The sequence below is a fragment of the Podarcis tiliguerta genome (assembly GCF_965153285.1).
Source record: "Podarcis tiliguerta genome assembly, chromosome: 5".
Classification (NCBI taxonomy): Eukaryota; Metazoa; Chordata; class Lepidosauria; order Squamata; family Lacertidae; genus Podarcis; species Podarcis tiliguerta.
In genome coordinates, this window is record NC_139538.1 from 26,818,681 (window position 1) to 26,843,885 (window position 25,205).

The following is a 25,205-nucleotide window of genomic DNA, read 5'->3' on the forward strand; positions in this document are numbered from 1 at the left end:
TATTATCAGGCCTACCATGTGTGAGTTTATTATTTAAAGTTCTTTGTTGTCGTTGTTGCTACTCATTTAGTTGCTACAATTGCTGCTGTCTGAACCCTTTAGATTGTAGTTTGAGAAATGTGTCGTGAAGAATTCAGAGCCTTCCTTCAGGCTGTGTATCTTCCAAAGATGGTATAACATAAATTAACTGTGTTTGTAGAAATTGAGATTTATTCCTGCTTTTATAACAGAATGGCTCCATCCAAATCCTAATTTACCATGTGTTTTAGAGGAAGCACTTAATTACACACCAAGGAGGAAGAATGGAAAAAGAACAAAGAAAAACCCCAAACCCATGAAAGTGTTACAAAAGGAAAAGGAAAAGAATGCTCCAAAGACTGAAAACACGACAGCACAACAATTTGTAATTATATTGCTCACACTGAGGTTTTGTTTTTGTTTTTTTACCCACCTAATGTGCAAACTGTCATTCAAGTACATTCATGTCTGGTCTAGCATATATCCCCTACATTGCATTTGCATTTCTAACGTGTTGTTTGTTGCCAGAACACAAAGACAACAAAACAGGCAGGGGAGGGGTATATATTGTTCAAGGATTCATTGGCAAGCTCTGACTTGCATTGATCTTGAATTCTGCATCGGGCTGGTTGTATGGGAATTGCAACAGATGTACTGCCACCTGGTATACAACCTACTAAGGCAGTGGAAGACAGAAGTGCCTGGTGTGCTCTGGTCCATGGGGTCACGAAGAGTCGGACACGACTGAACGACTAAACAACAACAAGAAGTTCTGAACAAACCAATCAAGACAGGTCAATTAGGGTGAATGAGGCAGCTCCCCACCAACCTCAGCCTGCCCTCAACCAGACCATACCCAGCAAGTGTCCCAGAAAAACCAGGACATCCCGTTTCCCCCCGCAAGAGCACAGCGGCCATTTTGCATGCTGTGAACTCGCATGATTTTGAGCATGATCTTGCTCTGGGGGGGGGCACATTTTTTGGGTCATGGTGTCACACAACACCCCAAAACATGTTATTCTAGGCACCATGAGAGCATGCCCCCCCAAAAAAGCACATCTTTTGGGCTCTGTGATCTCATGCGGGTCCCTTGACCCAGAGGATGCCACTGTCTGTTTGTTGGGGGGGGGGAATTAAACAAAAACTACTACAAGACAGTACAAATGAATCCTATCCCTTAACCTGGCACTGGGGGGGGGGTCAGGGCCATGTGGGCTTTGCTAGAGAGAAAGCCTAATTGAACTCAATAGGACTTACTTCTGAATAGACATGTTGAGAATTGCACTGAATACAGCGGATCTCTCCTGTTATAGCCGTGTTTTCAAAGAATATCTGAGGGTCTTGGGTTTCTTTCCTTATTTCCTACTGCAGCCCTTCCCCTCAGAACAAGCCTTGGCTGCCAACCTATTATCTTCAGCAGATGGGTGGAAAGAAGAATTCTGCTTTTCCCCTTCAAATGAAAGTCTAGAATAATCGTGGTCCAAAATGTCTCTGCTGAGATACAGTTCTTGCACAATTGTGACAGCTTTTTTTCTAAGCCCACAGGCAAAATAAAATATGAATCACCCCATCATGGACAGAGGCGTAGGAAGATCAGGTGGTACCTGGTGTGGAAAATTTCTTGTCACCCCCCACCACATTTTTTTTTTTTTTTTTTTTTGCAAAAATGGTTTTACGTTATTTCCTATTTTCTTACAAAGGAATGTGAATTCTAAGCCTCTGATAACAAGTAGGCGACTATGGACAGATACTTAAATCTACAGGATGGATTGTGTTTTGGCTTGTGTTATTTTATTTATATTTATTGTTTATTTATTTAATAAAATTTATTTTTAAAAAACCTGCAAAGTGGTTTACCAAAACAAAAAAAAAAAAAACCACAGCATTAAAATAAAGAAAAATTAACAATCCTACTTTAAAGCATACAAAAGCTAAAATGTTAAGATTAAAATTACTTCAACTTCCTAAGCATCTAGGTATGCTTGCCTAAAGAAGAATGCTTTTAGCAGGTGCCCAAAAAAAGTCTAGCAAAGGCACATGCTTTGTTGAAATTTCATCCTTCACGACATAGGAAAACAGCCAAATAAATAGCTATTTTCGTGGAGGGGGGTCAAGATATTAACTGATATGCATGAACTTTCATATGTAACTACATATGTAGTGTAGTAAGATAAGACCTTCGGAACAGGCATTTTTTTAAAAAAGTTTTTTATGAACTGCCCTAGTGGAGCAGTAATTATTCCTTGATAATTTGTCGCACCCCTCCATGATCGCACCCCCTTCCTACGCCCCTGATTGTGGAGTTTATCCACAAATATAATACAGGTTCTTTAAAAATCATAGTCTTATTGCCTCTTCTTGTGATTGTATCATCAGTCTTAACCGTAGCTTTCTTAAAGTCTTGGCATTTGGAGAATACATTCAGAGTGCCCATTGAATTTTTACTTTGTTACAGCTGGATTTAGATTCTTGTGTTTCCTTGAGGTATGAAGGCCTGGGAAACACAATGCAAATAGCCTAAGACTGGAAAGACTGAAATGCTATCAAAAGGTTACTTCCATAAAGGGAAGATGTAACATTAGGGTAGTTCCCTGCTGCAGCACCAACCTTGTAAGGAAGGCTTATAGCCCCGGGAAACCTGCCCTAGCCCTATCTTCTTCCTGACACCACCTGCATATGGGTCACCTGGGGACTGGGTGCAGGAGCATAGACAACAGCTAGCTGAATTCCATGTCTCTGGTTTGGCAACTTCAGCCCATCTCCCCTCCACTCTTCAAGACACCTTAAAAACCAGCAGCAAAGCCACATGGGAGGTAAAACAGCCCTTGAATGTGTGCAGAAACCAGGGCAGTCAGATGAAGTAGTTTGTTGAAAATGAGTGCAGTGGTACTTCTGGTTGTGAATGGGATCCGTTCCGGAGGCCTGTTCGCAACATGAATAGAATGCAACCTGCAGTGGAACATCTGCGCATGCGCAGGTTGCGATTCGCCACTTCTGCGCATGCGCATGACATCATTTTGCGCATCTGCGCATGCGTGAGTGGTGAAACCCAGAAGTAACCCTTTCCGGTACTTCCAGGTCGCCGTGGGATGCAACCTGAAAAAACGTATCATGAAGCTAACGTAACATGAGGTATGACTGTACAGTGGTACCTCGGGTTACATACACTTCAGGTTACATACGCTTCAGGTTACAGACTCCGCTAACCCAGAAATAGTACCTTGGGTTAAGAACTTTGCTTCAGGATGAGAACAGAAATCTTGCTTTGGCGGCGCGGTGGCAGTGGGAGGCCCCATTAGCTAAAGTGGTGCTTCAGGTTAAGAACAGTTTCAGGTTAAGAACAGACCTCCGGAACGAATTAAGTACTTAGCCCAAGGTACCACTGTATATGTAAAAAGAGAGAAAAACGGCAAGTTATCTTCCCTCAACATAGAAAGCCTAGAGCTTAAAAGGGATGTGGCAATACAATGGATGAGGTGGGGACCCTTTATTTAGAGATGACTGTGCACACACGCTGGGTTCTGCCCAACTTTTGGGGGGCCAGCGTGCGCATGTGACATCACGTGGCAGAAGGGGGCAATGGAAACCCAGCTCATAGTTCCATTGACAACTGTAGTTCATGGTGCTGTGGCGCACAGCGCAACCTGAATGGATACACAAACAAAAGAAAATAGAAGAAAACAAAATAGAACAAAGCAAAATAGCAACCAACCAATCAGGATACAATTGCAGATTAAGCATTTTGTGGGAATGGAAGTACACCAGGGCTTCATTTGCAAGAACCACTTTGAGACAGTTTTCTTTGGTAACAATTTGCTTAGTCACGGATTGGAGCTCAGTAATTCAATTAACTGGCTCAATACAAACAAACCAACTCTTGCCAGTTTATTCGTCTATTTGCGTATGACTGGCGTTTCAATGAGACACACCATTAAACAAAAGATTGCAACTCGCAGGCCCTTGATAGCAGGTACACTGGGAAGGAGAGGAGTGGCAGAGCAAGGAACTAGTTTTCATTTCCACAGAGGTTTGAGATTTTGAGATTGGGGGGAGGGGGGTCTAAGGAGGGTGACGTGCCCAAGGGCCCTCTAAAACTGGGAGCTGACTCTGCTTATTTGCCTCTTCCCCAAAGGTTTGGCACTTCTTGATATCCCTCTGGTTTCATCTGTTCCCCACACCCATATTCAAGAGATGGAATTCAGTTTCAAAGTGGAAGCCTGCCTTTAGTCCATTAATAACATGGCATGAATTTGGCAGAGAAAGAACACACTGACTACTGGTAGGAAAAACTGATGGTGGGAATTTGTAGTAGAGCAATATAGCTAAAGAGAAAGCAGGGAAGGGTGACATCAAAACAGAGACAAAAATTTAGCGTCAGGACAGTAAACACTGGTGCTTTTGAAAACAAAACGGAATTCCTCCCCTCCCGCTCCCCGAAGCAAGCAGAGCTTTGCAAACTAACTTCAATATTCCATTTCAGATCTGATGAAGCCAAAGCCCAAAACAACTAATTCTCAATAAGGTCAGTGCTCAGAGAATTTGGCAAGCTCAGCAGGTTTCTCAGATATGCAATTTAAGATTCTCTTGTACAGCAGCGTCTGCATATTGGTTTCTTCCAGACTCACTTTATGCCACTTTCCAGTTTTAAGTTAGTCTGTCATACACGGCAGACTTGTGCCTACAGCATTAAATGCATATATAAAAGGTAGCAATAAAGAACCCTGACAGTTAAGTCCAGTCCAGTCATGAACGACTCTGGGGATGCAGCGCTCATCTCGCTTTACAGGCCAAGGAAGCCAGCATTTGTTCACAGACAGTTTTTCTGGGTCATGTGGCCAACATGACTAAGCCACTTCTGGTGAAATCAGAGCCGCGCACAGAAATGCTGTTTACCTTCCCGCTGGAGCAGTACCTATTTATCTCTTTGCATTTTGATGTGCTTTCAAACTGCTAGGTTGGCTGGAGCTGGGACCAAGCAACGGAAGCTCACACCGTCACAGGGATTCGAACTGCCAACCTTCTGATCGGCAAGCCCAAGGCTCAGTGGTTCAGACCCGCGTCAGGTACATATATGTTGTTGTCGTTTAGTCGTGTCCGACTCTTTGTGACCCCATGGACCAGAGCACACCCGGCACTCCCGTCTTCCACTGCCTTCTGCAGTTTGGTCAAACTCATGCTGGTAGCTTCGAGAACTCTGTCAACCATCTCATCCTCTGCTGTCCCCTTCTCCTTGTGCCCTCCATCTTTCCCAACATCAGGGTCTTTTCCAGGGAGTCTTCTCTTCTCATGAGGTGGCCAAAGTATTGGAGTCTCAGCTTCAGGATCTGTCCTTCCAGTGAGCACTCAGGGCTAATTTCCTTAAGAATGGATAGGTTTGATCTTCTTGCAGTCCATGGGACTCTTAAGAGTCTCCTCCAGCACCATAATTCAAAAGCATCAATTCTTCGGCAATCAGCCTTCTTTATGGTCCAGCTCTCACTTCCATACATCACTACTGGAGTACTCCCCTATTACCAGCCAACCCATTCCTTTAAGATCTGCATCCCTGCTCATAGCTCCATTGACAACTGTAATTCATGGTGTGGTGGCACACCACCATGGCACCCTGGATATGAATCTAGATATAAGATTTGGTTGTCCCCCGTTCTATCTGCTTTTAGGCATCAGATTAAGATACATTTATTTCTTTTCTCGGGTATATGGAATTGACTAAGGTAAGACCTAGGGGCATGTTTTGGAGGAGAGGGGTGAAAGCCCTCTTCAACAGCCACATAACAGTTTGATCTGATGGTAGACTTTGCTCTGAAGGGAAGCAATACAGGTGGGAAATAGCAGGCAGTGATAGGTGTCTTTTGTGATTCCAATTTGCTTCTTGTAAATTTTTGGCCCTAGACACTATTCATGAAGTAGGTGGATGATGTGCAAACCCAAGCACAAGAGTACTTCCTCTCCCTTGCCTCCCCTCCCCGGCATTTCTGTGCCTCTTCATTTAATTACCCAATTTGTGTTTTTGTCAAGAGCGTTTTACTCTTCGTGAATATTAACAGAAGCGGAAAGGTTCCCATGCAGCCAATTGCTTTAATTCCTCCATACTAGTTTCTCTTGCCTTGTTCTAATATGTATCAATCTTTAACAGGGCACTGAGCAGGGCGCAAATGGACTGTGGCATCCTATTGTTTTGATGTGGTCCTAAAGCCAAAGTTAGGATCTGGGAATTTCCCACAACCCTATGAATCCTTTCCCTGATGCTGTTAACTCTTGCCATGGGTCTCTCATGTATTCCAGAGCTTTGAAAGCCAATGAAAGTTTTGTGGGTAAGTTGCTCACGTTTCCTTTAGGTGGGGGGTAGGAATGGCAAAATCTGGAGCCAGCACCGACTTTGCTTGTGCATATATCAGCTGATCTAACTCTGTGACTGCAAATGCTGAACCCAGGGGAGCAATGGTGCCTTTGAGGATTTCCTCTGGTGCCCATGAGGTTTCTGAGCCCCCAACCAATTTATTTCGCCCTTTGCCATGAGATGTCGCAGTAGATAATTTGGCCCTTTTTGAAAAACATATGCAGGTAGAGTTGAAGGAGGAAGTTGGGAAAGGGACATCATTTCCCACTTCCTTTTTCATCTTTCTGTGCTTTTCAAGGCTTACTGGCTCTGGCAGGCACCTGAACAGAAAGTGGGGCAACTATGAGGGTAGATGAAAAAAGAGTAGGAGAGCAGGAGTGAAACTAGGGTAGAATTTACACACATATAAAAAAAGTTCTGAAAATGCTTTTTTTAAGCGTTTTAAAAAATACATTGAATTTTCCATAAGGCTCACCATCGTCATCTAGTGTCACGTTGTATATTGCACCTAAAACACACTTAAAACATTTTATTTGCAGCTGTATAGCTGAGTCCTAGCTCTCTGAGACAAAGAGAGCTGGGAAAAGAAATGCTTTAAACAGGTGTTCTTACACATGGACCCAGAATTTCCTTTGTGATTTGGTGCAGTCATCCAGGTTGGTTTGAGGCAGATTGAGGTGGCCACCTCAGGGAGTGTATAATGAAGCAAAATGTCTCGAGCAGTTTCTGGGTTGGTGCAATACTTTTGGCACTTATAACAGGACAAAGAGTGACACCCAAACTGAGAGTGGCACTTCTTAGCATTTAGGGATGTTCACACATTGCATTCAACAAGTGCATGGGATATTCAATGAGTCTACAGCCTGTGTACCCCATATCTGAGCTGTACAAATCAGCAAGCTCTCTTTCACTCAGACACTTGTACGTATGCTAAATGGTCTCTTTACAGCAAGCCATGGCTGGATGGCATTATTTAGCTTTCAATGACAGCTATTTTGACAGCAACAACAGTTCGGTGTTATCTGTGAACAAGGCTATTTTTGAAGTGTCCACACAAGCTTAGCATCACAATCTTAAGGTCTAGTTCTCTAGATGCTTAATTTTTCACTGAACACCTAATTCTGCATCCACATGAGACAAATAGACACAGCCTTTTCTACTAATGGGAGTATTTTACTCATTCTACAGCAGGCTTCAACCTCATCATTTGTAGCAATGGGTACAAGTACAAGTTCTGTCTCTTTAGTGCGATATATTCTTTTTTAAAAAACCTCGTTAGGCTTCTATGCCCCAAATTTATCCCTGTAAGAAATATTGATTCACTGCCTCTCTTGTATTCATCATTCAGTGATTACCCAGAAAGACAGATTGTGACTCTATGCTGTTCCTCTACAATCAAGCCTAGGCAGGCTTTTCTCCATCAGAATCCTCTGCCAGAACTTGTCCACATAAACTCGATATCGAAATTTTGCAGGCCTGGGCTGTGATGCAACATGATCCCTCACCATTTCCAAGCTAACACTGGTCCTGGCTTGTTTTTCTGCTGTATCGCGGCCCATTTGCGTCCTTGGAGGGATGAAGTTTCAGTAAAACAAACTAACCTTCCAGGCAGCTCTAGACTCGAGAGAACATTGTTGCGGCTGGAGTGGTTATAAGACAGAAACGTTATTAATGGGGGCAAGTGGATAGAAGCAGACGTGAGCCAAGATCTTTGCACTGCAGGTTTTAATAGCCAAAATGACTAATCTACTGTTAATGATTTGGAAAAGCACAGATGCCCATGGTTGTGTACCAGCCTGTGGACACCGTTTGCACAAGCAGAAGCTTAATCTCAGAAAATAAATATGGGCAAAGGGAGATAGTCCTGCTTGCCCATTAAGGGATTATTTGCATAACCACCATCTGGAATTTAAGTACTGTACTTTCTGTCTCTCCAGCAAATAATGTGCACAAAGACCCTTTTTCCCCATTGTGCTCAATGGAGATTCCTCAAAGTAGGCACCTGCTTTTTTCTGATTGAAGAGTCATGGGCATCGTGATCTTTATTTATTTATGGGTTTAAACCCCATTCCTGAACACATCCCTTTATGCTCTGTTTTTCTCCCCCCCCCCCCCCCATTGCTTTCATTATTAGAAGGTCTGTGATCTGAACTCACTGACGTCAGAGGGAGCACAGATTTGGCACAGATCTGGGTGGGAACTGAACTGGCCGAATCACCAGCAGGGGAGGGGGGGAATAACAGGCTTTTAGAAAGCCCCATTCCTAATGCACAATAAACTATCCCCCGTAGTCAACAGTTTTGTTTCAAAGCAAAGAACGACTCCTGAAACATTTGCTTGTGGAAACAGTCCCATGGAAATCAGAGCAATTGATGACACTGTGTGGCATTTCGGGGCGAAGGGCTCTCTATGTAATCAGTTTGCAAGACTGCAGATACAATCAAGCAACGTTTAATAGCATCTAGTTACAATAGCAGAAGCTGCTTTGCTCAGTAACAATGAATTGACAGAACAGGAAACATTCAACCATACACTCAAACATAGCGGAGTGTCCTTAAGAACTAACATGAAAGTTAAATTCTGTTCTCGCTCTTGCACCAGGGCCATTCACTCGGTTTTATTTAACTTACCGTATTTTTCGCTCTATAAGACGCACCAGACCATAAGACGCACCCAGTTTTTGGAGGAGGAAAACAAGAAAAAAAATATTCTGAATCTCAGAAGACAGAACAACAAGAGGGATTGCTGTGCAGCGAAAGCAGTGATCCCTCTTGCTGTTCTGGCTTCTGGGATAGCTGCGCAACCTGCATTCACTCCATAAGACGCGCACACATTTCCCCTAACTTTTTAGGAGGGAAAAAGTGAGTCTTATAGAGCAAAAAATATGGTACATCTTTCATTGGAATGTGTATATGTTTAGTTTCTCTGAAATGGAAAAATATCTAATTTGCTATGGTTATGCTCATGGATTGCATCAAGTCACTCAGGGATGCAGTGCAGACAGATATAATTTACAGGTACAGTTGTACCTTGGAAATCGAACAGAATCCATTCTGGAAGTCCATTCGACTTCCAAAACGTTCGGAAACTAAAGCGCAGTTTCTGATTGGCTGCAGGAAGCTCTTGCACCCAATCGGAATCTGCGGAAGCCCTGTTGGACGTTCAGCTTCCAAAAATAGTTCGCAAACCAGAACAGTCACTTCCAGGTTTGTGGCGTTTGGGAACCAAAACGTTCGGGAACTAAGCTGTTCCAAAACCAAGGTATGACTGTGCATCTATTTCTGGCCATTTTTGAACCTTTCATATATAAAGACAACAGGCTGTACTCCTGCTCATCCCATTCACCAACTGACTGCCATTCCCCCAACCTTAACTCAAGAGAGCTTTTCTCCCCACCCCATTTCTGAAGCCACTGCACTCTTCTGTTCTGCAGCTCAGTTTTGCCCCCCTGTTTTCACTTTCACCCGCATTTCCATGCCTGCCCCTCCTTTTGTGCAAACCTGCCCCCCTTGCACACAAACCACACATGGTAACCTCCTGCATGTTGATCCTCTCACACATTGTAACTGCCACACACACCCTTGTCCTCTTCCTCCCACGCAAGTAGCCACCATTTGGTGCCCCATTCTTCAGACTCTTTCATGCCCCTGCTTTCATCTTCAAAGGTTAATTTGAGAGATACATTTCCCCCCTGATATTTGCATTGCACTGTTCAGAACTGGAATTGTTAGCTTTATTTTGCTTTTCATTTTAGCTTTGGTGTTGTATATAGCAAAAACTATAACTAGACACAAATGACTTGCCCCCCAAAAAATTCACCAAAGGATCCAAGATTACTAGGTGAATCACTGGAGGAAAGTAGAATGAAGCGTATGAGTTTATCTTCCAGCCTTCAATTACTGGGACTTAGAAGTTCAATACTTTAAGAACAAAAGAAAACAAGATACACATATATAACAATCATAATTGGAGTCTATTGATCCCCATGTTAGGTGCTTTCATAAAATGCTTTGTGCAAGCAATACATGGGAACTAATAACACAAACTCCATTCTAGGAAATTTGACTTAGTCTATTTTGAAGTGTATACAGTGCTTTTGATTTACTGCATCTTAGCTAGGATAATGACATGGTTTAATTTATGTTATCTGCAGTTAGGGGAAAACCAAGAAAGCAAGTGAAACACAAATTACTCGTGTGATCTGTTACATCCACCCTTTCATTTGTACCATATAGCCATCTTTCAAATGTTTATAATTGAGCATTGTAGTCATGGGAGATTTCAAGAGATGGACAGACTGTTGCATAGAGATTCCAGCTTAAAAAGGATGCCCCTGCATACTGATTAGGAGAACCTGCCAGCCAACACATTTTTTCATGGATAAAATGATACAATTTGCTTATATCGGATCGTTAGGGCCCCATGGTGGCAGCTAGCATCTTCCTTCACCAATCCAGTACTGTTAAACCCAAAGCAGTTGCAATAGAAACTTGAACATGGGCCAGGGATCGCCATTCTCAGTGCAAGCATGTAACAAGATCATGTTCCACACCTTTCATATACGATCTGTCCACCAAGCCAATGCATCCTCTCTTTGAGGACAGTGAAAATATCCTCCTGAAACAGAAGAGGAGTAGTTCAAAGAAACAGTTTAACAAATAGAAAGTTTAATACAGAAAGTCACCTATAGGAAGTTAGGCCATTCATCCATCGAGCTCAGTATTGTCTACACTGGCTGGCAGCAGCTCTCCAGGGTTTCAGACAGGTACCAGATATTGTACCTTGGACCTTCCCTCTCTGGAGGCTATACCGTATTTTTTGCTCTATAGGACACACTTTTCCCCCTCCAAAAATTAAGGGGAAATGTGTGTGCATCCTATGGAGCGAATGCAGGCTCCTTGGCTTCAGCGCTAGCAACACGAAGCCTCCGAAGTGCAGAGGGAGAGCTCCCCCTGCTGCGCTCCGGGGGCTTCAGGCAGCTATCCGCAAGCCTTCGGAGCGCAGCAGGAGTTCCCGCTGCACTCCGAAGGCTTGCGTATAGCCGCGTGAAGCCTGAAGCCCCCGGAGCGCAGCGCAAACTCCCGCTGAGCTCCGGGGGCTTTGGGCAGCTATCCGCAAGCCTTTGGAGCACAGCAGGAGTTCCCGCTGCACTCCGAAGGCTTGCGGATAGCCACCTGAAGCCTGGAGAGCGAGAGGGGTCGGTGCACACTGATCCTTCTTGCTCTCCAGGTTTCGCTTTGCTGGAGAGGCGCTGCACAGTTTTCCCTCTCTGCGCAGCACCCCTTCAGCAAAGCAGGAGGAGAAATGGAAGGGGCTCCATTTCTCCTGCCGCTTCGCTGAAGGGGCCATGAGCAGAGAGGGGGAGAATTTCTTTTTTCCTGTTCTCCCCCTCCTATGGTCCGGTGCGTCCTATGGTCCGGTGCGTCCTATAGAGTGAAAAATACGGTATTATTCAGGTGGCCTGCCTTGTGGGTTACTGCATGTACAAATCAATGTGGGTGTGAATCAAGTCAAAGACTGAGAATACAGCAACTGGCTGGACTAGAGCGAGGTGTGTATTAAGTTGTAAAGAAGAAGGCGATAAGTGATTTAGAGAAACCATCGGCACCAGAGTGTTTCATTCCTAAAGCTAAGGTGGAGACAGGTGTGCTATAAACATGCACTTTATTTCTTCTTTGAAGTAAAGTAATTGGCTGGAATCTTTGACAAGCTTGAAATGAGAATTGCGGCTTTCCAAACTGGTTAAATCAAGCCTCCAGCTTTATGATGGGTTTTATAAGGGCTTCATGAAGAAAATTCATTTTATGTATGGAAAATTCTTAGAAAATCACCTTTCTCTTTAAAGGTGAAAAAATAGCAACTCAACAGACGCCTAAGGTAACCCGAATCTTGATTTTGACAGATAACCCACTGAATAGTTCTGCTCCACATCAAAAGAACTAAACTCGCTATTGAAACTGATGCACTCAGTAAAAATCAGTTGTATTGTCTAATGAGTCGGCTCATGACCCATTATAGCTAATGCCCTTCCCATTATCACTTCATATAGCAGCATCTAAGGCAGCTTTGCCTGAATCACATTTAAGACTATAATACACAAATCAGACCCGAATAATGATTCACAGTTATAATAGATATCCACTTTTCAATCATCCTGCCGCGGTGCTATATCAATCTGCATATTAAGGCTTCTGTTCAAGCTTTTACAAGAAGAAGCTGAAGAGCGAAAGCTGTGGAGTTGTCACTGCTCAGGGCTAAGGCAGCCAAAGGACAGGACAGTGCATACAAAATGGAACCTTTCTTTTAATGCACCAAGTGACAGAACCCAGGACAAGGAGAGATGAGTCTCTGGTGCCAGAGCATTGCGGCGGGCAGGAAACCATCTGAATCCCTAATCTGTCCCGATTGCCCAAAGCCAGGAACACATAGCCTAGATTTCCCCCCAACTGGGCAGAAAGCCTGGAAATGAGAGAATTTCTATTGTTGTTGTTTAGTCATTTAGTCGTGTCCGACTCTTCGTGACCCCATGGATAAGAGCGCGCCAGGCACTCCTGTCTTCCACTGCCTCCCGCAGCTTGGTCAAACTCATGCTGGTAGCTTTGAGAACACTGTCCAACCATCTAGTCCTCTGTTGTCCCCTTCTCCTTGTGCCCTCCATCTTTCCCAACATCAGGGTCTTTTCCAGGGAGTCTTCTCTTCTCATGAGATGGCCAAAGTATTGGAGCCTCAGCTTCAGCAGCTGTTTTTCCAGTGAGCACTCAGGACTGATTTCCCTAAGAATGGATAGGTTTGATCTTCTTGCAGTCCATGGGACTCTCAAGAGTCTCCTCCAGCACCATAATTCAAAAGCATCAATTCTTCGGCGATCAGCGTTCTTTATGGTCCAGCTCTCACTTCCATACATCACTCCTGGGAAAACCATAGCTTTAACTATACGGACCTTTGCTGGCAAGGTGATGTCTCTACTTTTCTATGGAATTTCTATAGACTGCAGCAACTTCTACTCCCTGACCCTCAAACCTGCCCTGATGCTGCACCAAGTATCTAGGTGGGCACAGCTGGGTGAGACCAACTCTGCCGTGCTCACTCACCCAGGTCTCAGTGATATAGACCACATTGGCTTCCTCAGATCATGGGTGAGGAAGGTCTTACTCAGAGCTGACCTGGCATTCAGCAACAATAGCCGCAGACCCACGGACTTGTTGAGAGGACAACTGCAATTCCCCAGGTTGGATGAGGGGTTGGTACACAGCACAGTCACTAATTGTCTGTGCCATGTCCCCCTTACCCAGCCTACCCAACGTCCCACACCCAACCTCCCTTTGCCCAGAACCATTGTGATTGGGGTTGCCCCTGCACACTCTGGCACCTCTCTTCCCAGGCACAACGTATGTCCCTTAATTTGAAAAACAAGAAAACCCACAAATTTTAAAACACGCAAGTTAAAATGTAGCTTAAAAGCATTTTAAACAATTAGGAAAATAATAACAGCATGAGAACCTCCAAACAAAAAAACCCTAAACTATACCCCAACTCATGTATGTAATAGGAATCTACTTTGTATACACAAAAGTGCTGCGAAAGTGAATGAATGTGTTCAAATATCCATCATCCGGTAGAGGATGGAACAGGTTTGTTTGCTGTTTTTCCAGAAGGCAAGATGGCTAAACTATGAGAAATTTCCTAGTGGTAAAAGCTGGTTGACAGCAGAACAGGCTCCCTTGGAAAGTGATGGAGCCTCTTTCATTGAAGGTATTTAATCAGAGCTTGGACAATGCCACATTTGCTGTCATGCACATTGTAGTTGCATATCGCACTGTAGATCCTGCATTGAAGTTGGGCTACAGAACCCCCAAAGTCCATTAAACACTAAAATCCTATGATTCTACATGTAGGTCAAGGTGTTCCACCAGCCCATTCATTGAATGTGCTGCTTTTCGAATACCTCAAAAGGGATATAGCTTCTATCATGAACAAGACCAAATTAAGAATGGTGCAATTGTAGCAATTGCACCAGTGCCCAGCCTGCAAAGGGGCCCAGACCCTGAGCTTTCCTTTCTTTTTAAAAATGTAGGTCAGTAAATCCCAATTTGCAGCTATATTACGCCTCCTATATCTTCCCAACAGCCATGTGTGGTTGATTAGACAGGTGGTGACTGGCCCAAGTCAGAAAGTGAGAAAAAGAATAATGATAAGTTAATGGTGTTTACAATGTGAAACAAAACATGCTTGGAGTATTTTTATTTTGTTTATCAAGGCTAGCAAAATGTATTGTGTGGGGATGTGTTTTGCTGACAGTTGTGAAACCCCACAGGCTCCTTGTATATTTTGTAGACCTTAAACGTTTATGCCATCATCATTGTTGTACGTCTTTAAGATACCGCAAGACTTACTTTGTGATATTTTATTTCATATGCTTCTTATGGGGCAGGGACTCTTTTTGGAATTGCACAAGGGACCCCAACCACCTTACACACGATGCAGCCCTATATTTTTCCTTTACTCTTGTAAATTCTACCCAAATAAGATGTACCACTGAAGAAACATACAGAAGACAATGCATTGCACTTTGTCACATTTCTTTGAAATCAAACAATAGACAGCGAACTTGATAAATCAGGCCCTGAGCCCAGCACAAACACTTCGAGAACAGCTACTGAATTCCCTCTATTGACTTTCTGACACCTTTTATGCCACCTGGCTGAAATCATGGTGAAGATGCAGCTAAGTAAACAAGACTTTTAAAGCTCCATGTGGCTGATCATCCAACTGCAGGTTCAGGCACAACCTTTACACATCACCAGGATACTGAAATGTACCCAACTTCATGACACATTAATTTAAATGGATGAACGAGCAACTCTATAGCCAGCCAAGGAAATGGCTTGTAGACAAGCACCGGGTTTCACAATGGAAGAAATATAATTTTAAGCACTGCTTCAGCCAAGTGCAAAACTGCATTATATCTGGCTTTTCTGAAAGAATATTCCAACCACTGGGTTAGACTTTCAATTGCTTTCTATGCAGGTGGGCCATGGCTCAGTCATAGAGCATCTGCTTTGCATACACAAGGTTCCAGATTCAATCCCTGGCATCTCCAGGTAGGACTGGGAATGGCCACCCCCCCACCCCACCCCCATGTGAAACCCTGGAGAGCTGCTGATAGTCAGTGCAAGCAGTACTGAATTAGGTAGATACCAGTGATCTGACTTGTTATAAGACTGCTTCCTATGTTCCTATCCTCTGTATTTGAACAGACAAATGAATTGCTGCATTTGTTGCCAAACCTGCATTTCAGAAGGTGTAACAAATATTATCCAAGATGGCTGAATTACAGAGTTGGTCACTTAAATTCTGTTAACTTCAGGAATGAATATCAGTGTATATACAGTACTTGCAGTATACATAGGCTCTACGTGGGTGATTTGGGGTTACTTTCTCCCTTCTCGAGTTAAAGTGTGATGTCAATACCTCCCTGCTCCCCCCCCCCAAAGCCATATTAACTGGGGTCCCAACAAAACATTCTATCTCTCTATTGCTTCTGACAATTAAAGCCATATGGTTCTCTAGATCTCTGTGTTTCTCTAGGTCTATGAATCTCCAAGAATGAGCACCCATCCAGGTGGGTCCTGCCCTCAAACAAGTGAAATACGAGGACAAATACGAGACAGGTAGAAAGGGAAAACTAGAAAATGGCAGTCCCACACAACAGGGCCTAAAAGAGCCTAAATTCAGATCTTGTGTTGGGAAGCTTGGTTGCTCTTGTATGCATTCAACACCTTTTTGTTAGAAAGGTATGCTAACTTTCCCACCACTGGAGGAAAACTAGTCACTGTCGTGAGCTTTATCACCATGGAGATTGCAGAGTTAAGTGCCTCAGGGACACAACTCCAGTGACTCAAGAGTCCCCAGGCACCCATATTCAGGAGCCAGATGTCGGCAGATTCTTAGTCACTGACACAAGTTTACAGAATGAATACTATCCGTCTCTCTCACAATTCACCTAGAGCTGCTTGGAGAATCATGGGCAGGTAATCCTTCAGTTTCAGATTACTGAGGTCCATGCAAAGAGAGGGGGGAACCCTCTCCCCCATAGGGAGACGAGGTGACTAGCTGCTGGAGGAGGTGAGGGCAGAAGGTGAAGAAGAGCTGTGAGTGGAGGGGGACCCTTTACCCATCCTTTGGACCCCCTGGGAAACAACAAACCTGCTGCACCTGGAGTACAGCTGAATGGGGCACAGCTGTGGGAAGCCTGAGGAAGTGCCATCCACCCTGGGCCTGCCCATAAAAAGCAAGTCTAGGGTGAGAGACTAGGGTGAGGTCTGCTGCTTGCAGAAACTCTTCTCATTGAAAGATGTTTGTGGATGAGCTGAGAGTTTGTTTGGACCCTGAGTGAGAACCTGGAGAGGGAGGACGTGTCAGAAGGAAAATGAACTGCTATCAATTTATATTTTTATGTACTAATAACTTTGTGTTAATGTAACATTTTTCTATGTAACTGTGTATTTTTGTAATACTTTGCGTCAATTGTCTATTGTCGCTGCCTTTGTACACTGCTTTTAATGGTATAGAGATTAAATAATCAATGGTCTTTGGAGAGAAGAGGTGATGCTTCTTTTGGCTCAAAAGTCATTTGCTGACACAGCAGCCAGTCTTGGGTGCCATACACTGTATTTGTATTTAAGCACTCTTTAACAGTCATGCCTTCTCCCAGTGCACAGATTCCCCACTGGGAATTGTAGTTTGCTTTTCACAGAGCTACAGCCCCCAGCACCCTTAACAAACCTCAGTTCAATGGAACTGGCGGAGATGACTGGCAGAATCCGAGACCAGGGAGAGGAGTCGGTGGAAGAAGACTGGGAAAAGTTTAAAGATTATTTACAGAAATACTGCAAAATTAATGAATGTTAAAATGTTGGAATGAAGTTATACGGCTTTAGTAGAAATGTTATAAGGATTTAAGTATAAATAGATTAATGGAATTTTAAAGGTAAAATAAGGTTAGAATGTCTTCAGATAATTATACAACAGATAACAGAGGAAGATGGAAAGGAATTGCTGAAACATTTGACAGAAGTGGAATACAAAAAGGGAGGTGTGAGGAGGTCGGTGAAATAAGTGAATGAAAGATAAGATATTGAAATTGTTTGAGTGTTTTAAATTGGTTTTGTTTGGTTTTGTTAGTTGAATGTGTTTAGTGTTATGTAGTGTCTTTATATTGTATTGTATTGTTTTTTTCTCTGTTTTTGTTTGGTTTTGTAGTGTTTAAATTGTTCAAAAAGTAATAAATATTATAAATAAATAAAAACCTCAGTTCACAGGGTTCTTACAGGGGAAAGTCATGACTGTTAAAGTGGTCAGCTGAGGAGGGGACCTTTATTCCAGCCATCCAGTTAGCCCCACGCACAAACACACAAAACAACAACCTAACCTTTCTTCTAATCTCGCATGTTATGTACTGAAGTTCTCACCCTGGGCCAGCAGGGGGATACTGTAGAGAGTTGTGCAAATAAGGGGTCAAAAGTGACGTTCAGTGATTGGTTAGTTTTAGAAAATGGTTACAGTTACATTGTACTGGAGCTCTATATAAGCAGGCTGACTGAACCCTTCAGTTCAGTTCTGTCCTGGCCTGTGAATAAACAAGTGCTGTTTGGAGAATCACTGTGTCGTCTGATATCTTCCCCCACAACTTAATATCGCACATGATTAGTGGTGATTCTCACAGAAGATTGTGCTTGAAATACAGCATCAAGAATTGGGTTATAGCTTCTTCCTGGATGCCTTTCGGAGACCTTTAGAGCAAACATGAAATCGAAGGAGAAGTGTGAATTGTTCCAGTGTGGAATATTGTCCTTCAGTTTTGTTATGCATGAAGGCTGGTGTGGGGGTGGATGTGTTGCACAAGGGACACACAAATAGGGCAGGCATTAATATTAACATCCATACTGAGTGAGGATCTCTATTTTCGCATATTAATCACACAGGACAATGGGTTGCCTCTTTGGCAGAAACTAAGCTATTGTCTCAAACAGATCACAGACCTTTTATCCCACACATTTTCCTCTCTTCATCACAGAGATTATTCATCAACTGATGCACAGAACATTCATCAGTGACGTAAGTGTTGCTGAGAGCTATAACATGAATGAGAATATGCTGATTCAAGAACAACTCAGAGTGTGAAAAGTCTTGGATGAAAATTAATGTTCCACCCGAAACTCCAGTGCTGTGAGGATCCTGATACAGTGAGGACTCTCCTATAGTTTGAATTAGAACATAATTTCTGACCACTGATTACTTTCCTCTAAAAGGGAAATCTTAATTGTATGTTTCTTTGCATTTCTGTAACAACTTCCGTCTCTCTTATTGGAGTTCCATCACACCAGATGTGTGCAACATGGGGTAAACTGATCACACCAGATGTGTGCAACATGGGGTAAATGTGAAACTGCCGTTGCTGAGGAATAGTTCACATACAGCTCCCTAAGGGCCTTTCAGGAGACACTTCCTTCTATGGCTGGATTACACCTCAACAGAAATGGGGGCCACCAGAACTAAAGGGAAGAGATACCAATTAGTGTGCAAAAGTCATTCGATCAGACGACTCTGCCACCTGAGCTGATATTGCTAGGCAGCCCCACTCTGTCAATTGGTCGAGCCGGAACCATCAGTTCCCACATGACTTGCAAATACCAAGCTGGAAACCAACACAAGCTTTTAAGAGAGATGAACGTGGTATAAGAGGCATCCTTTTTTTGTAGGGTTCACTCATTTCTTTTGTTTCACTGCCATCTCTGGGATGAGTAAGTTCACCACAATGCTTCTATCACATCACCTTCAACTCTTAGGGCAGAAAGGAACTGTCCATTGTTCCTGTAAGCACAATGAATCAGTGTGCCTAATGCCCCAAATGTCATAGAATCATGGAATTGTAGAGCTGGAAGAGATCCCAGGGGTCATCTAATCCAAGCCAGTGCAATGCAAGAATCTCAGCTAGATCATACATGACAGGTGGTCATCCAACCTCTGCTTTAACCCACCCCCCCAAAGGAGAATCCACTACCTATGTTGGGGGTCTGCTCCACTATTGAACAGCTCTTACTGTCAGAAAGTTTTTCTTGATGCTTAGTCAGAATCTCCTTTCTTGGAACTTGAATCCATTGGTTTGGATCCTAGCCTCCAGAGCAGGAGAAAACAAGCTTGCTCCATCCTCCATGTGACATCTCTTGAGATATTTGAAGATGGCTATCATATCATATTAGATACTTGAAGATGGCCATCTCAGTCTCCTCTTTACCACAAGGCAGCAGAAGCTTAGGATCAGAGTTTTCCTTCTCCTAGATTGGCTACCTTCCTAGGTTGACAAACCCTATCTGCTGCTCACTTCCCTCTACAGCACATGTAGAAATCTCCGTCTTGACTATTGACTATTGGTGTTGTCAACTCAATCTACTAAAGCCTGTCTTCACATACAGGCAAAGTCCTTATCTCACCAAGGGTTTGAGGTCCATCAGCTACCCTCACCTGGTTTAGTCAACCAGGCAAAACAATCTTCCAGCAAGTGGCCGCTGTTGCATGCTGACAGCTTCTAGGAGCCGCAGGTGAGAGCTGAGTGCAAGGTAGGAACTACCCCTCCCCTAACACCCCATATACTCCTTAATTGATTTAATTTATTGATACTTTTCTACTGTGTACTTGGGGACATCACAGTTTATTGCTATACTGCAACAAAACTCACCTGAATTATTGCAATGGCCCTAGTTCCCCAGTGTCTATGCTTAAGATTGTAGAATCGGTGTAATTAAACATTCTGTTCCATTTTGTGAAGTGGCCCTTATTCCGCTCACTAGCTTATACCAGCTAGTGAGAGCCTTCTTTGCTTTCTTGCTTTCTTGCTTTCTTTCTTTTTTGCAATGTAACAAGCTTTATTAATAGTCTTACAATACATTACATATATATAGTACATCTCGTAGAGTAAATTGAGATTTCAATCATACACACACACACACACACACACACACAAACATATACTTGTCTTTTCTTACATAGTTATAAACCTTAAGCTTCAGCTGTGTTTATGCTACTTTTTATGCAGTTATTAACAAAACTTATTAATAAAAATTATTAATGAAAAAAATCATAAAAACTTTGGACTTCCTGTCAATTCCCATTGTATGCTTTTATTCTAATAGTGAATGTACCTACCATTATTAATCTATTCTTTATATATTCTCTAATACATTCTTACAACAATTTGTACCATTGATCTTATTTCTCCTATATTTCTTTATCCAAGGTCATTCAAATGCGGCCATAGACGAAAAACCATTTGTATATTTTTGTACATATCTCTTGCATTTATCCCATTTTTGTGCAAATTCTTGTCTTGAACTGCCCTTTAGGCTGTCGGTCAATTGCGCCTTTTCCACATATTCTAGCAACTTATTCTGCCAATCCATTATAGTCAGAACATTTCCCCCTTTCCAGTTCTTTGCTACTAGTATTCCGGCCACTGCCGTAGCATATAGAAATATTTCTCTTAAGTTTTTCAGGATATCTTTACCAACAATGCTTAACCAAAACACTTCTGGCTTTTTAAAAAATGTTGTTCCAAATATTTTTTTTCAGCTCATCATAGATGAGGCCCCAGAATTCTCTTATTTTCCTACACATCCACCACATGTGGTACATGTCTCCATTACTTTCCTCACACCTCCAACAGTTACTCGCAATATAAAAATGCATCCTGGAAAGCCTTGACAGCGTAAGATACCATCTATACTCCATCTTTAGCATGTTCTCTTTAATATTGTAACACGCTGTAAAATTCATAGTTGTATTCCAAAGGTTTTCCCATTCTGCCAGCATTATGGGATGCCAGCATTATGGGAGAGAGCCTTCTTTGCTTTCAAAGTGTAATTTCATCATGTGATCTTGGACTATTCCCTCAAAATTAGCTACTGCTGGATCCCTCCTGCTTGCTGCTGCAGAGGAAAAGCCCCTTCACTGCCAATTCATAATTAAGAATAGAAGCAGGCTGTAGAACCGATAGCCATGATGATAATGTTCCAGTGAGACTTAGTCCCTGGTAAATGGGAATAGGATTGCAAGTGGGCATCTCTGCCAGGCAATTTTTATTCACCTGCACCAATGCAGTCCCATTCAGTGGACTACATCACTATGAAGGGTTAATGACAAAGCCTCTCCTCTTCCCGGAGGGGAGGTGTTGTGAGTGAATTTTTGCAAAGATGCAACATGCAACAGGTAAAAATAATGAAATTTCATATGATCGGTAATTCTATATCTGATATTTATTTCAATCCTAGTCATCCTATCTATGGGGGATCTTGGTTGAGCTTGGGCTGCATACACACTAACCCGTTTGTAAGACAAAAATGTAGTTTTTCCTCAGTTATACTCATTCATGCTCATAAACCACAAGCTGTTTTCAATCTTGTTTGATTCTAGTTCCTGCCCTCCTGCTATGGTATGTATATGACAATGTGTTTGATATGCCCTTGATCCATGCCTTTACCTCCCTGGGCATGCCCAAGCAAATGAAGGAGGATGTGGTGATTGCAATGTTGGCGCATGCTCACCCACGATGTCATTAGACAGGTGTGGATACTCTCTCCCTTTCTGGGACCACCCACAACTGATTTCATCTGTTTTCAAATGGTGACACTGCAGGATAATGCAGAGTCAATCTGCAATGACCTTGAGAAGAAGCACCTTTTGGGGGCAAAAAAAGATGCAATAAATCTGGATTATGTGAAAGCATAGAAAAAACAAGTAATCTCCATTGACTCTAGAATAAAATGCCATGTGTACACAGGCTCTGTTTCACATTCCTGCTCTATATGCTAAAGCAGGCTTGTTTGGTTCATTTTTCAGGCAATCCTCTGCATGTTCCTGTATATACCGGTATGTATGTATTATTATTAGCCTCTTGCTAATGGTCTTCAGTTTGGAATTAGCAAACTTTGTTCCCAGGATTCTATGCCACATTTTCTGCCAGGAAGGTAGAGAGAGAGAGTCATTTCTGTTTTCGTATACAGTGGTACCTCGGGTTAAGAACTTAATTCATTCTGGAGGTCTGTTCTTAACCTGAAACTGTTCTTACCCTGAAGCACCACTTTAGCTAATGGGGCCTCCTGCTGCTGCCGCGCCGCCAGAACACGATTTCTGTTCTCATCCTGAAGCAAAGTTCTTAACCCAAGGTAATATTTATGGGTTAGCAGAGTCTGTAACCTGAAGCGTATGTAACCTGAAGTGTATGTAACCCGAGGTACCACTGTATTGTCTCTGCTACGGTGCTTATGGTACCATGTAAGCAGTAACTTACCCCCCATAGTAGATCAGGCACGGCCAGTATTAGAAATTATAACTGAGAAGTATGTTTGGTGTATTTTGTTAATAAGCCTAACTGTTTGGTTAATTAAGCATGTTCTGATTTTTGCTGGGGGGTGGGCAGAATTCTGGCTAAGCTTATCTCACCCCATATTAATGCTTTCATTCTCCGCTAAGTTACTTAGAAAGTGTGCTAACTTTCTAACTTTTGGAGTTGGAGGGACAGAGATTGGAAGCTGGCAGAATTGTAAGTCAGTCCGCCAACTAGATCTTGCCCCATGCTACTTCAGAGTCCTGCTGTTCTTAAACTCAGTGATGGCAGCCAGTGGCGTAGCGTGGGGGGTGCAGGGGGTGCCGGCCGCACCGGGCGCAACATCTGGGGGTTAGGGTTAGGGGGCGCAAATCCACGGGTTAGGGGGCGCCAATCCACGGGTTAGGGGGCGCAAATTACTTGCCTTGCCCCGGGTGCTGACAACCCACACTACGCCACTGATGGCAGCATCTGATTCACTGGGATATTTGAGAGTGAATCTAGTGCCATTGTTAAAGCTGAAACAATTAGATATCCGCCTAATTTGATGGGCATAGTGTGCCTTTGTGCCAAGAACTTTCCTAAGGTTCTCAGGGATGGCACAGCAAACATTTGTTGTCTTCCCATGTTTGGGCTGCAGAGGTGGGCGTGAGAATCTAGAATTTAAGCCTGGGTATATGCAATTTGTAAATAAAAGGAAACATGACTAAGAATTTAATCCACAGAATCTACTCTTCGGGTGAGAAACTATTACGTTGCCAGGACACATATTTATTACAGCAAACTGCTGTTTACTCTGTAATAAAAACAGTACATTTAAAAAAGAAGCATTCATAAATTAACTAAAATGCTAGCAACCTCATTTGACATCAGGTTTTAAAAAACAAGATTCATCCCATGAGGGCTGGAAAGAACTTTAATTTGCTGCGGGGAGGGGGCCCTGCTTGCTTTATTTGTATTTTTACACCTATCTCTCTACTGCTCAAACAAGGAAACAAGTCGTCTCAAAGTGGTGTGTGTGAAAACAAAAGTAAAAAAACGGGCAGAAGAACACGTAACTGGGAGAGAGGGCTCAGTAAGCATCTGAAATATAAACATTTTAAGCTGGCATCTAAAACTAAACACAGAGAGTGCCTGTTTAATATACAAAGGCAATGAGTTCCGCAATACAGATCTAGTTAGTGAAGCTTCACACGCGACACACTTTTGCATCATATAGATTACTCCTTTACAGCACCTGGAGAAGAGGAGGTTCATGTTGAGGCTCGAATGTCTTAATAGCTGGGTGACTAGGAAATCAGCAGGTGAAGCTTTTCCTAACATGGTTGCTCAAAGTATACCTGAAGGAGCATCTCCACCCCCATATTTCTGCCTGGACAGTGAGGTCCAGCTCCAAAGGCCTTTTGGCAGTTCCCTCACTGCAAGAATTGAAGTTAAAGAGAACCAGGCAGAGGGCCTTCTCGGTAGTGGTGCCTGCCCTCTGGAATGCCCTCCCATCAGATGTCAAGGAAATAAACAACTATCTGACTTTTAGAAGACATCTGAAGGCAGCCCTGTTTAGGGAAGCTTTTAATATTTGATGACTTAATTTATTATTATTATTATTATTGTTGTTGTTGTTGTTGTTATTATTATTTTTATTATTATTATCATCATCATCAAAGGACAGGAATCCAGGCACAAAATACATTGAGAATATAAGAAGAGCTTTTGCTGGATCAAGCCAAGAGCCCATCTAGTGCAGAATCTTCTTCTCACAGAGGCCGACTTTGGAAAATCTGCAAGCTGGACCTTAATGCAACAGCACTCACCCAAATGTGATTCCCAGCAGCCAGCAGTCAGAGGCATTCTGCTTCCAACAAGGTGATAAGAACATAGCCACCATGTCTACAATAGTCTTATCGTCTCTTCAAGCCACCCAGGGTGGTGGGTGGGCATCACTACATCGCGTGGGAGAAAATTCCACAGTATACCATGTGAAGTACTTTTCTATTGTCTCTGCTGAATCTTCCAACGTTCCACTTCATTGGATGACCCGGCATTCTAGTATTATGAGAGAGGGAGAAAAAATATTTGCCCTACTTAAACAATTAGCTGGAGACAATGCATAGTATTGTTTTCCACTTGGTAGATTTCTGGGTTAGTGGCATGGCTCATTGTGCTAGGGAAAACAATCATTAATTTTATTTCTTCAGTAAATTTATATTTTGCCATTCATCCAAGGATTGAGCTACAGAATCTGCTCAGAAAGAAAGAAAGAAAGAAAGAAAGAAAGAAAGACATCTAAATCACCTTGTTTTTTAGGCAGAATCTATATTTTTATTTTACAGCAGATGTTCTATGGGTAGTTACTGATTTCTGTCTCTGTAGTATCCCTGTTTCTTTTATTTTTCCCAGCCTTAAAAAATGTACATCTAGGAGTTCTTGCTTCTTAATTATGATAAACTGTCTTGTTACATTGCTGAG

The 25,205-nt window shown here is 42.8% G+C and overlaps 1 long non-coding RNA gene across 1 annotated transcript; it reads right to left on the minus strand.

Moving 5' to 3' along the window:
- Positions 1-10,167: 10,167 nt before the first annotated feature.
- LOC310678741 lies at positions 10,168-24,734 on the minus strand. Its single transcript, XR_014511920.1, has 3 exons — positions 24,551-24,734; positions 10,911-10,975; positions 10,168-10,278 (listed from the first exon to the last, which is right to left on the minus strand). It is a non-coding gene; the product is annotated as an uncharacterized lncRNA (long non-coding RNA).
- Between the last annotated feature and the right edge of the window lie 471 nt (positions 24,735-25,205).